The 17,483-nt window shown below is 36.5% G+C and overlaps 1 long non-coding RNA gene across 1 annotated transcript; it reads left to right on the forward strand.

The window, feature by feature from the left end:
- Positions 1-6,640: 6,640 nt before the first annotated feature.
- On the forward strand, positions 6,641-17,107 carry LOC143692166 (uncharacterized). The gene is made up of 3 exons (XR_013180017.1): positions 6,641-7,230; positions 10,907-12,303; positions 12,751-17,107. It is a non-coding gene; the product is annotated as an uncharacterized LOC143692166 (long non-coding RNA).
- The last annotated feature ends 376 nt before the right edge of the window (positions 17,108-17,483 follow it).

The following is a 17,483-nucleotide window of genomic DNA, read 5'->3' on the forward strand; positions in this document are numbered from 1 at the left end:
CAATCCTATATTCTCAGATATCATTTTGTATGGCTGTGTTCACAGACATTATAGAAACAAAAATCACTATGATCACTAGTGATTGATATTACACAAACTTTTAAAAGATGAACAGAACAGGTGTCATTATACCCTCTCAATAAACTCTTAGATGTTAATTTATACAATTTTGCATAAAACTCTGAAACACCTTAGCACAAAACATCAATAGTAGTTTGATCTATTTTACCAAGGAGAGAACCTCACTTCTCAAACAGGCTGTTTTACCTGCTTGGAATTTAAAAACTGTAATATGATATAATAAATCTGCCATAGATTCACAAGACACCCAGTATAGAACTTCATTAATTAATTTTTAGGTTTTTTTCTAGTGTAGAAACTTTAGCAACACTTTTAATGTGTTTTAATCAGTGCTCTGATGAATCCAGAACACATCTCCACCTTACTTTTTATTGCAGAGTCTATTTTATTTAAAACCACCTATGATGCAGGACAGAAATTACACTTACATTCAAAAAACTCAAGGTAGTAAAGATTGTGAAATTTCTAAAATTGACAGTTATTATCCATTGTATGTCGTAGCCATCAATACTGAAACATTAAACTGATTTTTGAAATCTATAGAGATTCATAACTTCAGAATTTTTGTACACAGAGATATAACTTCAGATTTACACCTTTACAAAATTAGTAGAATCCAGTCATTTTGATCATGTGCTTCCATTTCAGCACTTGAATTTTTTTGTCCTATTTGCTCACATTTTGAGTTTATTATCTATAGTCCTGAATGCTTGTATTCCTGGAATTCTAAATGAAAGCTGAAAAAAATGTCATTGATGATGTAATTGGCAGAGCAATATTAAATGTGTGCCTCTCATTGTATAGATTTTATCTTGCTTTAATTGATGGTGCTTCCTGATAAACTATGTGAACTTTTTTACCTCATACCTGCACTATCTGTCAATAAGAGTATTAGGGCACCTTTTTGAAAATGCATCTGCAAGAAGAAAGAATAATTCCATGGACTGGTCAACATCCAACACATGGGATTAATCCAAATTACAGATTATTTCTCTAAAATTTTGAGGAAATATTCCAACCATATTTAAGATTTTATTTATATTTATGTTTGGGTTTTTTGCACAAGTCTGGGAAATGTTCTTTTTTCCATTTTTCCTCTAAAGTTTTTCTTCAAGATTCTTTTGTAATGTAACTGCTACAGAGAGAAACAACATAGTAAGAATTGTGTTGATGGCTTATATGAGCACCTAAAACCAAAACTAAGTGCTTTTTTTCACCAGGGTGAAAGAAAAGTAGGATTAGGTGTTACTAAACCTTCTATTTTGCTATATCTCTTCACCTTTCATTAAAAGCATTTTGACTGAAGTGAATTCGGATATTTTATGGGAGGTTTAAGCAAGAGAAATTCTGCTACCTCATGTTTGTCTTGAGGAATATAAAGGTGTGCTGTCCCCACTCATCTCTGCAAGAACAATTTTCAGACCTGTCAGTTTTGAAGTTCAGACAATACTGAGTAATCTATTTTGAGCAGTAAACCATGGAGAATAAAGTACCTCTCTGTGTATGCTTATAGATACAGAATGAAGTATTTGTAGCATATGTCCGTGAAGACTGAATTAATTTTACTCAAACCTTTAGAAGGATATTCACCTTTCAGCATGGCTTATACACAGAAAATTTCATCTTATAAGATGTCACATGGAAAATAAACAGCTGCAAGTAGATTTTTTTGCAGTCAAAATAGTAGCCAGAGATTTATGCCGTCTGGACCTAATTTAATGGGAAGATACCTCAAAATTTCCAGAATACATTGATGCTGAATTAAATTGAAAGCTTACTGTGGCAGGAGAAGTGCATGCACAAGTTCTTATGGATCATGAGGCTAATAAACATTATGGAAAGATAGATGATTTTCAGGAATAGTGAATAACCATTTTGTGTTCAGTTTTTTGTGCTATACAGGTTGAGCTCATTTTGTGAGATCTGAAGTTTGTCCCCTATGGTGTTTAGCTCAGGCTTGCAAGATCAACATGTGTTTTAGCACACTTGTCTACTTCCCAAGCTTTAGAAAACTCTGTTAGAGGAGCCCATCAGGGCCAACAGTTGTTTTTTTTGGTCAGTTTGACTTCTTCTTATAAAAATAGTGTTTACAATGAAAGGCATCTAACAGGGATTCTGCAAGAAGTTTCTCTCCTTAGCAGTATGTATAATTCTGCAGGACAACAAGTCTGGATCTTTCCAGATATTTCTTTTTAATGTTAAAAAAAAATTATATACCAGGGAGCCCATTTGAAGTCAAATTTACTCTCTTTCTTCTGTTTAAAATATGGAATTAGGAAATTAATTTACTTTCTGATTTTTTGTGTGTCAAATGAACAAGAAAAGTGACTGGAGAGCCCAGTTCTCATCAAACTGAAAGTTGTAAGAGTTTCTGTCACAGACATACAGGTGAACAAAATGGAAAGCTGAAGAATATCTCCCATTAAAACCTTGAATCTACTTTCATGTTAATTGCTGTGAATCTGAAATAGATGAAAAGTGGGATTATTAAAAAAAAAAGTGAGAAACAAGTCAAGTCTCATGGGTTGATCCCATAGTCTGCATGAAGCCTGCTGCCATTAGAATTTTGAAAAGTTAACTCCCATCAATTCACTTCAATGTTTTCAAAATTCAGGGATATTGGATGAGCCCTTCTGCCTTATGCACAGACAATGGCAAGGAAAACCAACATTATGGCACTATCAATAATAAGGGAAAAGAAAACAGAAGTATCCAAAGCTCAGGAAGAGTTTGTCTTCAGATCAACCTCTGTCTCACCCTGGCTGTTCATTCTGTCTCGTAATACCTCTTCAGGCTTCTGGGCAGCGAGTGCTGCAGTACCTGGAGTGACTTGGGGAGTGCAGTGGGGGCTCAGGGAGGCAGTGACAGCTGCGTCCTTCTGTGTGCTGGCATTTATGTCTGCAAGGAGCTGCAAGTGGCAAACAGTGCCTGTAGGGCAGGAGAAGCAGGTGAGGAGATAACACCTTGGATTGAAATTTGCTGGAGAGATTAAGCAATGCCGAGAGGCATAAGGGGGTGTGATTTTTGCTGAAGAAAAGGAAGGATGCAAAAGGAAGGGTGCAAAGGATGTAAAAAGGTCGTTATACTTCTGGAGGATACCTACTAGTCACCATGTCAGAGAATTAAAGAGTGTCAAAGAGAAACAAAAAAGTTTGTTTAAAAAACTTGTGAATGTTTTATGCTGTTTTTTAACGCATAGGATTCTTTTGCGGCCATTCCTGTCTAACTGGAAATTGATGAATGGGAAGTCAGATACTGGAACTTTTATTACAGGGACAAATTCTCTCACTTGTCTGTGTTTACAGGCTCAAATTTGAGGCTGAAAAAAATCTCCCAAGGTATTTATAATAGAAGATATCCATTATTTTCCTTATTACAGCCTGAATTCTCTCTGTCACCTATATCTATCACAATAAATGAGACTGCTCCTTCTGCACGTTGCTTAGGGGTCTTACTTGGGACCCTTGCTTTGGTTCCCCATATTCCTCCAACTTCCTCTCATTATATCTTCAGCTACATTAATCCACAACATATTTAGACCCTGCTTTTCCAGAAAGCGCTAAGTTTATTTTCTCTAGTCACTTGAAGGTGTCCAACCATTCTAACATTTAAAATTGTGATTGGCTTTCAGAAGTTTTCAAAATCATGTTCATTTTTTGTAACAATGGGTATGAAGAAGCAATTACTTCTCATGTTCTTTATATTTCTTCTCAGGCTTTATATTTTTTTCACACAGCTCGTACTTTGATCTGTAAAGCCACATTCAGGTCTGTGAGCCATCAAATGCAGAAGATGATTCTTGTCCTTCAAAATGGGCATGATCACATAATCTTATTGTCCCTTCCCTTCCCTTCCCTTCCCTTCCCTTCCCTTCCCTTCCCTTCCCTTCCCTTCCCTTCCCTTCCCTTCCCTTCCCTTCCCTTCCCTTCCCTTCCCTTCCCTTCCCTTCCCTTCCCTTCCCTTCCCTTCCCTTCCCTTCCCTTCCCTTCCCTTCCCTTCCCTTCCCTTCCCTTCCCTTCCCTTCCCTTCCCTTCCCTTCCCTGAACTTTCCCCTAAGATGTAATAAATTTTGGATGTTTTATTTTTCTCTTCAGCCTTGTAAAACTCCCCCAGAAAAGTTCCCAAGCAGCTCTGTAACCATGCTATAGATCCTTAATGAAAGCTGAGGATCCACAGTAGAATAATTAATTCATTCAGAATTACACAATATATGTAAACTTCAGCCAGATTTTGGGTTTTCTTACTCTTAAGTGTTTTCTTTCTTAAAGGTGTTCTTTATATACACACATCAAATGACTTGCTGTGCCATCAAAAAGCTTGATGTTTTCTTCTATTTTCAGTTTGAATGGCTTCTTGATAAGCTGAACTTTTAAGACCTCTTGTTTTTCACCTTTCTGGTAAATACAACTTTTACACAGAATTAAAAGGTAAAGGACATTGCCAGTAAAATTGACATGTCTTCCTGAAACCAATTTTAACTAAATCAGGAACAACCACTGACACTGGAAAGCAGTCAGAAGTTGATACATGTTAAACTAAGTGCAGTAAAAAAGAAAATATGGAAGCGTAGATAAAAAAGGGAAAGAAAAATCAAAACTGCTTCACATCTTGCATTATTATCTCGAAAAATACTGTACTGCAAGTAGGAGAGGTGAGTATTTTTTAAAGTTTAATCAAATTTAGATCCTCCCTGCAATGTCGTTAATGCTAATTACTTGTTAAGCCATTTCTGAAAGTGTTCTTAGACATCACTGCATATTTCAAGTAATGAGAGGAGACTGTTATAAATAGGAATAAGAAAATGACATTGTGGCATCCTTACGCTTCTACCAGCTTTAAAATTGCATGTAGACTAATCCTGCAAGGTGTCATTCAGGGAGCAGAACAACTTGGGCTACATTAGAAACAGAAACAAAGTTGTTTCTGGTGGATTTATTGAATCAGTGTTTCTGCTGTGACACCCAAGGGCAGGTGCCCCTGTGTGACTCCAGGGCTCCCATCCTCTGGGTGCCCTGCATGCAGCACATCACTGGGCTGCTGCTGCTGTGCTAAGACTGCAGAGGCATTGCAGTCTTGCTGCTATTGTTGGTTGTCATGGCCACAAGTAATATACAATATGAAGCACAAAGATTCAGATTTTTTTAAACCACTTTTCTCCTGGTGTTTTTTTTTTCCTTTTTCTTTTAAAGAAGATTTATGCATGGTTATAGAAAGCAACTACATACAGTAACAGTGCATTTGTAACTTTGCTGCTTAAGGAATGCCAGTACCTACACAGATATATAACATCCAGTGATTAAGTTTGCAGAGTTACATTTCTTTTACACATTTGCTCTTGGCATGTGTGTATTAGATCTCCTATGTGTACAATCAGATTGATTAACAAGATTGCTTGTTAATTGTCAATTTCTTCAGTGACAAACATTTTAATGATAAGTATGAAGTGGCATTTTCACTACCAGCTTCTTTACATAACTGCTGAATGTGGAATTTGAAAGTCATAATCCAAAATGAAAACAAAATAAACTAAGGATAGATTAAGTTAATGAAAATTTAATTAGCTAGTAATTAAAAGTTATCCAAAATACATGCATTTATTAAAGGACTGTGATGCCTTAAGTTTTAGCTTTCATATTTTTCAGATTCTGTACTGCCTTGGTGTGTAACTCTGAACTTAACATTAAGTGTTAGCAAGTTCTCTTCATATTTTAGTTAGACAAGCCAATCCTTTTCCACCCTGAGAACAAAGGAGACCATTACAGCCTCAGGCCCAAAAAGCATAAACAATGGCAAATTGAGGAAAGCAAACCAGGAGGATGGGACATCATAACCTGGAGATATCATTGGACAATTAACCCCAGTAAGTAAATGGACCAAAACTTATAAAAGTGTGAAAACTCATGACCAGTTGGCCGTATTGCATTGGGTCGACTTGGGCAGAGCCCAGGCCAGGCTCTTGTACTGCCCAAGGTGTATCCTTGTAAGGCCTTTTAATGAATACCTACTTTATTCCTTTAACTCTGTCTAGCCTCTGTTCCAGAACAGCCTCTCAAGGCATCAGCTGCAGAGAAATGAATCGTTAATGAGAATTTCTCAGACAAGAGTTATTCTTTGGTTAATAGAAATCTATTAATTGCCTGCCTCATCCAGGCACATGGGCTGTATGTCGATTGCAGGCTGGATGAACGGCGTGACACATGGATGAAGTGTGTAATATTTTATTGCACCACAAGAGGTCACACCACATTTACAAATCCATGCAGTGGAAAATGGATAATGGCTCTATCTGCAACAAGGTGAAGTTAAATCTCATGCATTAAGTAAAAGACAAACAGAAAAAAATTGTAAAACAGCAGTAAGATATTTTTTTTTTCCTGTTAAAACACTCTCAGCCTGTGTTGTCTGCTGTGAGCCATATCCAAATAGCCTCTCTCCTACACATTTCGTGCTGAAGGCAGGGAAAAACATATGCTGAGCTGTGGTACCTTCTGAATCATTACCAGCATATGATGTAACCTTGGAAGAAGGACAGGATCAGTCTCTCCTTGGCATGGTGGGTAGCACAATCAGATGATATATGTTGCATTGGATGGGATTACAGTGACCAAATAAGCATGTTTGGCAGCTCGGTAAGAAGTGTTAAAGCTGAGTTTAGCTGGACAAATTGCTCCTAATTCAGCAAAATGATAGACACAGAAAGATTTTATTTTGCAGACATTACAGCCTGAATTTGTGAAACAAGATCTCTTCCTAAAGATACCATTCGGAATTTTTAACAGAAGTTGCAGCATGATGCAGTGATGTAGTTCTTGCTCTTTTGTGTGGCAGCAATACCCCTCTGTGATTCCTGTTTGTTCTCACTAACTCTGGGTGAAGCAGAGCCGAAGAATGGAAGCAGTGTGGGGGGTGGAGGAAGCTTGGAAATGAATGCAGTACCACTCTGCAGTGCCCAGTGACAGGGCAGGACTGAACAGCCCTGCTGCTAGAGAAAATAGGTTTGGGAGGAAGTATGAAGAAGCTGGTTCTTTGTTGTCTGCCCTAAGACAGACCTGCATAACTTTGCCCGGGCAGGGAGATGGATGCTCATGCCTCACTTCTTCCACCACTAACCCTTCCTTCTGGAGGGCTGTTGGACCACGTCACGTCAAGGTTATTTCTGAGTACTTTTTCTACTTTCTAAGCTCTGTCTCTAGTGGGGAAATGATAAGACCATAATTATTTGACACCAAATAGCCTATAGTTTATGTAATTTAAAACTGCCTAATTATGTGCCTAGCTTACAGTCTATTATAACTTCAGTAGTGTCCTTGGGGTACACAACTCTTCTTTCACTCAGGTAAACATGTAATTAGCAAAGAAGGAATAACCCTGGGAACGAACTGACCAGTAGTCATTTTGGCTTTCTCCTCAGAATTTAAATTAAAATGCTATTTAATTAATTAATAATTTCTAGTTCTTATATTTTTTTCTTCTAGGAACTCACAAAGCTTGTCAAGAAGGAATAAGTGTATTTGTCTCTGTTTTATGGGCAAAAAAACAGAAGAAAAATTTAAATTGTCATGAGGAGTAAACAGCCCCAAAAGACAAAACCTATTTAAGACTTATAGCCTGAAACATCTTACCAAGTTCTCTTTTAAGTGCAGTCCTCTCCATCCTAAGAAAGGTCATACATAAATAATGTCAATTATGTTCTGTTCTATATAGTTGGTTACATCAGCTTTTACTTAAGTTTGTGTACATGAGCTGTACCCGTTGCAGCTCTTCAAGGTTTATATCTGGTTTTCTGTTTCAGTTTCTAAAGTAACTTCTCAGGACTGCAGACTCTTGGACATTTGTTACTTACAGCAGAGGAATAATATTTTCTGGAAGTACTTGATATTCAGTAAACCTTAATGTGATTGGATGAACTCAGATCTTGAATGAGCAATTTAATACCTTTATACATTAATTTGCTCAATTACCTCACTTTTTTTTTCTCTGAAAGACATTTAATATCTTTATGGTTATTAGAGGAAGGAGGATAATAGGTAAATACACAAAACAATGAGCTGCCGCGTTGACAAAATTGACACTCCTCTCCAAAGAGAATTTATTTAAAAAAAAAAAAAAAGGAAAAAGAATTAATTCCTAAGGAGGAGGGAGGACTGTTTGTTAGAGAAAAGCAAGGGATTGAAACAGATGGGAAGAGGAAGAATGTGGCACATCCTACAAGCCTTATGTCAGGACAAGGCTGTAGAGGAAGATTGTGAATATTCCTCTCTCTGGAGAGCTTGCAAGACAAAACAGACCAATTTAAACTTAACCCTCCACTTAATCTCAAATCTCCAATACCATGAGGAGAGAGTGTCAATGACATGACCAATATTACATAAGATTTCAGGCAAATATTGTGCCTTGCTTCCAACAGTTGTCAAGCAATTGAGATATTTTCATGAGAGTAACTGAGATGCACAGATAGGAGGCCTTGGGAAGTGTTTATTGCAAGGCTGTTTTGTGAGGAGGAGAGGAACAGCATAAACAAATGAGCAGAGCAGCAGCAGCTCACAGCAGATACCTTTCGCCTCCACTGATGACCAGATCCAACATATGAAGAGGTTGCAAGCAAAAGTGAAAAAATTGAAACTAATTAAACTAATTCACTCTGAACAATTTACCAGTAAGTATGGAGGCAAAAGGACACTTAGTGCTCTCATAACAGTGGCTTCTATTCATTAATAAGCATGTCTTGACTACATGGATCATTAGAGAAAGAAATCAAGGGAGAAATGAGTAGTCTGATACCAGGACCTTCCTGACATTCTTTGAGATCCCTTCAGCTGCAGTAAGTGCAGGGAATATCTAGCACACTGCAGTGATTGTCCATTACCAACCTTTATTGAAACATGAAACCATTTTAAAATCTAAAATAACATCAGCATCTGGCATTTGAAGAAATCTCCTCTGAAACCCAGATATGTCTAAGGTTTTTGAATGTAACCATTTCTCCAGACTATGCTGCTGATAAATTATAGACGACACACACCTACACTGTTGAACAATAGATTTCAGCAGCTTATTCTGTGCCTATTTTTATTTTCCTTATTTCAAGGTCTACTGTTCTTTGTCAGTTACAAATCCCTAAGTAAAAGTAACAAAGTTGAGTAGAATCTAAAATATTAGACAAGTTCAGGAGAGACAGATAAAACATATCATAGAGGTAAATTAATTATTAAAGCTTAATTTTTGAAATGTTTAGAAGCACTCTGTGTAATAAATTAAAGTACTCTGTAATAAATTGTCCCTCATGGTTTACCAGAATGAGAAGTAGGATGTTTTGTCATGCAAGAATGAGTGACCTCTGAATTACCCTGGGTAATTTAAAAACCAATTTCAATCTAAATTCAGTTCTCTGATTTTGCTTAGTCCCTGATTCATGTATACAGTCCCTCAGAGGCTTAATACAACCTGTCAGCTGCATGAACTTATGTGCCTGCAAAGTGAGGACCATGAGTTCATGCGCCTGTTTTCTGATTTATAGAGCTCTTGTGAGGTTATTTAGAGTGGGAAGTTCAATATGTTGATGTTTCCTGTGGAAAGACTCTCTGGCAGCAAAGGAGTTCCTTAAGGACAGGTTCTTATGTATATTGGCAGTAAGTTTCCCTATTTGTCCATGCAGAGTGATTGCAAATGTATAGCCATTCTGAACTATTTTAGTTCAAAGCCATTTTTACAGTTATAAGGAATTGGACATTCTGAAGATGTAATCATTGATGATACTTTTCTGCAGAAGAATATTCAGTTGCATGTTCCAGCGTTAGAGCTGATTTTCAGTTCTTTGAGAGAAGGATGAGACCAAAAGCTGTTGGAATATTTCCACATGTCAGACATCAAAGGGCTCCATCGTGCCCCAAAGTCTGAATGATAAATACAGTTAGAAGCAAGACATTAGGCTAGCAGGACCTTTTGAGCCTGGTGTAGATAATCTAACTGATCTCAGTTACATTAGTGAGAGTACAACACCACTGACATGCACATAATTGATTTTAAAATGCATTTTTTCTCATGTTGGTTGAGCGAAACACTTTGGAAGGGGCTTGGGACTTTGCATTTGAGCATGTAAATCCTCAGGCGATGATGAGTTTTGTTTGATGCTGTTTATTTAGTTTATTTATCCTCTTCTACTTAACTGAAGACCTTGTGGAGTCTCTTGAGCTGCTGCAGATTCTTTAAAGAATAGGTGGTAAAATAATTCTGGCATGCAAAGTAATAATACCAGCATTTAAATCACATAGCTGAAATAAAAGTGCTTTGGACTATGTTTTTCAGTGTCATAAATGCAGTCTCACAGCTATGGTTTTACCACAAAGGAGACCTCTGCAAGAGCAGAAGGGTGTGAGAATGGAGATGTGACTCCAGATGCTGAGGCTGAAGCCACCTTGGTCACTGCTGGTGCTTAACTGCATGATCCCTTTGCATGGAACAGCAGCAGCAGCACTCATACTGCCCCCAGATGCTAGGAATTGATAACGGCTTTTAACTTATCCGGTCTAAACTTCATTTTCATAAAGCTCATATCTGAGTAAAGAAAGATTCCACAGTGGGTAGTCTTGTGACACATACCCTGTGATGAAAGTGTGTCTGTAGAAAAATAAAACTTCATGCTAGACACATCAGGAAGAGAGCAATCCTAAAGAAACAGAGTGGGCAGTCTTTTTTGAGACACAGTGTAAAAGAATACTTTGCAAAACCTTTTTCAAAACCAAGAGAGTATGTACATTTAGAAAACTACAGCAATTCAAATTCACATAAAAATATCTTACTAATGAGTTTAATTTTATTTTTTTAGTTTCCTTAGAATCATAACCTATCAGTAACCTATCATCACAGTTTCAAGAAGAAGAGTCTGAAGCTGAACACTTTCTTTGGCATAACAAAATGCAAAAAACCGCGACTAATGAAGCCTCTTCTCCTCTAAGGATCTTACACCGAGCTGACCTAATTCCTATCGTAACAACTTTTGTGTTTAGAGGTCAATAACTCTTACCTACTTTCTGGAAATTATTTATAATCTCAGCAACAAAAGCAGATATGTTTAAAGTATACTTCATATATTTCATATACTTCATATATGTTTAAAATATACTTCAATATACTCATTAATTACTAACTTCCTTTTTCTTTTACTTGAAGCACATAAGAACTCTTTCTAGTTTGTTTTTATTAAATTAAATTTGTTATTGATAGGAACCTTTCTCCTGCACTTTAATTTGCCTTATTTCCTGACTACTTCACAGAAACGAAACATACTATTCTTCTGAGAACTTCATTAAGCTTTGATTTTTTTTTAAAATTTGTACTTGTAAACTAAAACAAAGATTAATCTAGAATTAATAAAATTAATTTTTCATTGGAATGCTTTCTGGTACAATTTCTGTTAATTTAATCATAAAATATGTAACATCAGACTTTAAATCTGTATTGTTCAGCAATTGTAAAGCAATTAAAAATCTCCATAGAACAAATATTACATGTAATTATAAATATTCCTTTAGAAGGCAATGTGTTTATAGAAAGATAGAAGATACTGGCTTCACAACTAATATCAGGCATCCCAATGATCAGAGACACTGATTTCTAACATATTTTAAATGTGAAAACTATAGTAAATCACATCACTGGAAATAAAAAATCTGACTCAGAATTTGCTTTTACTTCATTTTCCTTCCTTTATTTTGTCTAGCAACAATAACCCAGACTGTAATAAAATGATATATCCTAAGACTGAGACCCCTGCGAGTAAAATCTCTTCTAACCCAGCCCAACCCACTCCAGAGTGGATTTTCTAGGCCTGAAGACAGAGACAACGGGGACAATCCTCTTGCAACAGAGACGAAGAATGCAACTCATTTTCTCATGCTCAGGGATGGAGACAGAAGGGTCACCAATGGTTCCAAAAGCCCTACACCAGGGAGGAGTATGAAGCAATGAAACTGTACACCATGCTGCACATGTGACATGTGCCTCTAACAGAATCAGCTCTGTCAATGCTCTATGATCTGAGATGTGATGGCATGAAATCACAACCAGAAATCACAAAATATTCTGAATTGGAAGGGACTGAGAAGGACCAAGTCCAGCTCTTAAGTGAATGACCCATACAGGGATCAAACCCCAAATGATGCTATCTGGAAGCTGAATGGAAAAGTGAGAACAAGTCTCTGTGATGTGCAGTTCTTAACACAGGTGCATATTAATGGGATTGCTTTTCTATTGGGCTACCTGTCTCAGAGTCCAGAATTCATAGACAGAGCATGACTGTGTGTATGAAGATGTACCCACAACTTCTCCAGATATATGTATAGAATTTCAGCATCTCATACCACATTTCCTGCTGCATAGCAATAATTTCATGCCTTTTTAGTAACACGTATATGTGGCAATGTAAGTAAAGTAATGCTTTGGTTTTACTTCAGAACTGAGTTAATTTATTATTTAATAACTTGTTAAAATCTTCCCATTTCCAAGTTAGCTCCAACCTTCAGTAGTTCTTAGGCTTTAGTAACCTGGGAGTACAGCTCTGTATACCCAGTGTCTCTTTCTTTAGAGACACTGACAGTGCTGGCAAGATCCTGGGAAAAAACACAGGCACAAGCAGGATTCAGGCTAAGATTCTTTCTTTTATTCCATTAGGCCTGGCCCAACAACTGTTGTCTTTGAGCAACTTCATATTCAGAAGAAGATCTGTCCTGCTTTGACCAACACCAGCAATGACCCAGCTGACACTTCAGCAGACAAAACTGCTCTAACCACCTCCACATGCTTTTGCTTTTTACAAACTCTTTGCTATCAAGAACATCTGCTGCCTCTGTAGAATTTTTTGCATATTTTATTGCTGGGTTTGGCAAACAGAATACATGCAATGGATTAGGGAACTCTGATACGTGCCAGAGAATTGTTTTTAAAAGAGATATTTGAGGATGTATAGTGCCTGCCCTATTATTAGCTTTTAGCAGTCAATGATTTGTATCTCAAGCTATAATTGATGACTACTGTAAAGCTAATAATTAAAATAAGCCAAATTCACTGCTTCTAGAATTGGGTCTGTTAGACATTTAATCAGGTCTTGTACATGACCTCTGAAGGGTAAATTTATCCTCCCAAATCTTCCCTGCCACTTATTCATATTATTCATTATTTGTATTATTTATTACTAGTATATGTTAGTGACAGCTGGATATTGGGTGTTGTCCCAGCTTTGAAAGACAGATGCTCTGAGGAGTGCATTTGGACTCTGTGGAGCTCAGAGTCAAAAATTAATAAACAGTGGGAATTTAAAACATACATATGTACATGTGTATATATATGAATCAGCTAGTTCTGTGGAGGCTGCAGAACATCATAATGCATTTTTTTTAAACAGGTGAAAAATGGTTTAGAAATATAATTATTCTATTCCCAAGTAGGGCTGTTTTTCATTTTTGTTGTTATTGCCTTTAGTATGCTTTCAGTCCTTAGGGAAAATTGTATCTGAGCTTCTGCATTTTCATGTGTGGAAATAATGAACTAGCTTGAACATGCTGCTGGAGTAAGATTTGGTTTTAATGTGATCCTTAACATGAAAAAATCTCCAGTTCTAATTGTACCTTTAAAAGTCTTAAAATTTGCAATAAATTAATTTGGAATTTGAAGCAACACAAAGTAGAACCAAAGAAAAAATCCAAAGTCTTGGATTTTTTTCATTAACTTTATGAGAGAATAGTTTCAAAAACAGTAATCATGGAGCACTTTATTTAATCCTGCCTGAACTTTTATTGTTTATACATGGTCTCTGCACACTTAGTAGCACTTGATCAGCTTCCATTTGCATTTGGTAACATTAAGATCAAATTTCCAAGCCATGTCTTTAGTCATGGGTTTTCCATGTACAGCTAATAAATACATAGACTGAATTGCTTTGCCTTTTTTTCCCCCCTCTCTCTGTTGCCTGTGTTGGACTTTTCCTTCTGGTGCTGGTGCTGTTAACAGCATTATTCTGAGCCATAATGGTTTTTGCTTTTCTATATGAATACACTTCTTTCTCCTATTGTCACATATTGTCACTGATAATGTCTCTCTCTCTCTCTTTTTTTTTTTTTTTTTTGTTTTCCTTAGCTTGGACATATAATCAGAAAGAAATTACAAAAAAAATTAGGAAAATTACAAAGTTCTCATTATGTTCTACTTTGATTATCCACTGCTTTAAATAATGTAGGCCAAATAGTGATCTCTTAAGCCTTCAAAATAAATCTTCAATGATGCTTTTTTAGAGCACAGGTCTGGCAAATCTGGCCCATGGTATTATGTCCTTGCTTAATGGCTATTTTAGTATAAGATCTTACTTACCCTTCCATTGACCACCAAATAAGTTTCAGTCCAGATCCATGTAAGGTTATTGGTCATCTGCTTAAACACAAATCAGTCAAGACAACAGGCAGGCAGAAGATTCTGAAAGTTAGCTATTCAAAAATGCAAAGGAGAGGACAGTGTTTAATACCTCAACTAAATACAGCCCTGAATTTACTGCATTTATGAAATGGAAGTTCACAGCCTGCAAGACTTTCACAGACTTGGATTCCTAATGAAACTCTTTGTAATAACATTTTCACAACTGAGAAGCAGAAGTTTATAGTGCTTTAAATGATCTAAATATCATTTTTCCTTCTCCCATATACTCTCTATTTAGGGTTTCTACTTTCATTGCTAATCCTAATTTTCCTGTGCACTTCTTTATGATTTCTTCATAAATATAACAAAAGCATTTCCTTTTCTGGAAAGTTCAATATGTAATTGATTCTGAACACATTGTTCTGTGACTGTAGAAGTTTGTATGCAGCCATACAATACTGGGATTAAGCCATTAATTCTTTTTGTGAGTGAGTGCCAGGTCACATTAATTTCTGTTGGAGACTGAGAAAATAGACAAGTCATGAAATGCCTATATCCCATCCAGTTCTTAAGTCTGACAGAATTACATAGGTCCTCTTCATTGCTCAGGGATTGATCTAATTTGTCTTGACCAATGGCCCCATAACCCTTTAGTGATATGTTTGCTGAGTCAAAATATCCTTAAATAGCCTAGAATTTGTCTAGATAATGCTATTAAGCTGTAAAATTTAAACAGTGTTAAAACATATAATGGAAAATAAAACTTGTCTATGCTTTCAAATCAAATCTAAAATGATTCTGTATGCTGGTTTTTGTATGTTGCTGAAGTGTTTTCAACAGAACATCGTTACTATGGACTCTGTTGACTTCAACATACTTTCATTTCATTCCACATGAAATCTATGCAACCTTCTGCATAAAGGCACATTTTAAGTTTGAATCTCAGAAACACCCTTGCATCTTCTCTACAGACTTCAGCCATATCTATAGAAAGTGATAGGTAGTTCCATTTCTTTTGCATTTATGCAGACAGTTTTTCTGTTCCTTACAAATACAAAAGCACCTTCATCTTATTCCCAAAGCTTTAGGTGACATCAGTCCAAACCTTGTGGACTTGCTATGTGATTATTTTCTCACAGAGAACAAACTCTCAGCTGTTATTCAGTCACGGAGTTATATCAACCTTGGTGTGCACACCTAATTTCCCAAAGGGAAATGTACAGCTAATAACTAAGAGCTTCATGCTAAACAGGAGCACATCTCCACAGCTGAGCCAGGAACACAAAGGCTGTGGGCATTAGGCATAACTAATTCAGCCCAGTGGTTTTCCACTTTCTCCAGCACAAACCAGTTGTGCTCCACACCCTTCCCCACCCCTGCTGCTCTTCTCTGGACACATTCCAGCCCCTCAATGTGCCCAATACAGGGGGATGGTCACTGCCCTGGTCTTTTTTTATTTCTGAAACCTAAGTCAGAAACATTTTCCCAAATATTAAATCATTATTGTTTTTGATTGATGTGTTCTGTTGGATGATTGGCTCCTTTTGACAGTTTTAACAATTAAATATAATACTCTTCATGAAACTGTAACAAGAAGACTGGCATATTGCATTACCCTTTTTTCACCCATAACAAGATGCCACATACCTTATAACTGTAATTGTTTTTCTTCTGCCACATGAAATTTGTCCCATCAACTGTACATTCATACTTTTTGGTTACTGTCAACATTTTTCTTTCCAGCTTTCTGCTTATACATATTTTATTTGTGTTTCACATTACAGTTTCTTCAGTACAAGAGTCTGCATTATTTCACAGTGAATAATCTCGCTACTCTTCAGGACATGGTGCTAACCTTCTCAATGCCTCTCTTTTATTTGTCAGTCTTCACTGATGCTTGCTGCATTTGTCAGTTATTAATGAAGATGGAGGGTAAAACCTGACATAATATTGATTTTTCTAAGTGATTTGCTTGAAATGTGTCCAATTTGATTCATGGATGGTTCATGTTTTTCTTGTTTACTTGTCAACAAATGATGACCAATCATTTTTCTTCCTTTCTACTTAGCCAGCCTGTGAATTACAGTAAGGCCAGTATGCTGGAACCTTTCTTTCAGCAGAGGTATATGTTTAATAGCCAAAAGGACAGTTCTCCCCTATTAGAATAAAGTGGCATTGACTGTTAGTTGGTCTGTCTGTGCGATGTACAAACTAATTCATAGTGGGGTGCAATCACTACCAGAATACCTGGAAAATTGTTGTCAGATTCCAGAGACATTTCCATCCCTGACAACAGTTGTGGAGCCCAGGTAAGTTAGGAGGCTCTTGCTATAATGGCTGTATCTTCACCAATACAACAAAAATAACCCACAGTAACATTTCTGAGCTCTAACTGTGAATTATTTATTATTGTAGCAAGCCACAGTGAGTAGGGTGGGTAATATATAAGTTAACAGACACTATTTTTAGTATGTTGTCTATTCCTGTAACATATCTAAAAAAATCTCTGAAAAATTAGGATGTTTTCAGGGCATATATTTTTTCCAGACTTTCACACTGAATTCAATAAATCTTCATAAACATTTAGCACACTTTCATTTGCTCTGTTATATTTTGATAGTAACTGACTCCAGCAAATACCATAATTTCCTGAATCTAATTGTTTTTTGAGAATCAGTAATTGCCTCTTATTAATAAGTAGGTTTTATATTTTATTAATAAATTATTATTTTATTTAACTTTATAGTTTCCTTGTTTTTGCATTCTGTTCTGAAATATCTGGGTTGGATTCAGCAAGTTCAGTTAGTCCTTGGAGGGATGGTCAAAATGAACTTGTATTTCTTCAAGACTTTAATGGACCAATTTTATTTTTAACTCAGTGTGTATTTGGAAGCAGGTAAAGGCAGTGTAAATTCAAACATAGGAGGTGGTGTGTGTGTTTGTCAGAAATTATAAATTGAACAGAAGAGGAATATTTCTGTGCTGTGCGAAATCAAAGG

This window comes from Agelaius phoeniceus, chromosome Z (assembly GCF_051311805.1).
Source record: "Agelaius phoeniceus isolate bAgePho1 chromosome Z, bAgePho1.hap1, whole genome shotgun sequence".
NCBI lineage: Eukaryota > Metazoa > Chordata > Aves > Passeriformes > Icteridae > Agelaius > Agelaius phoeniceus.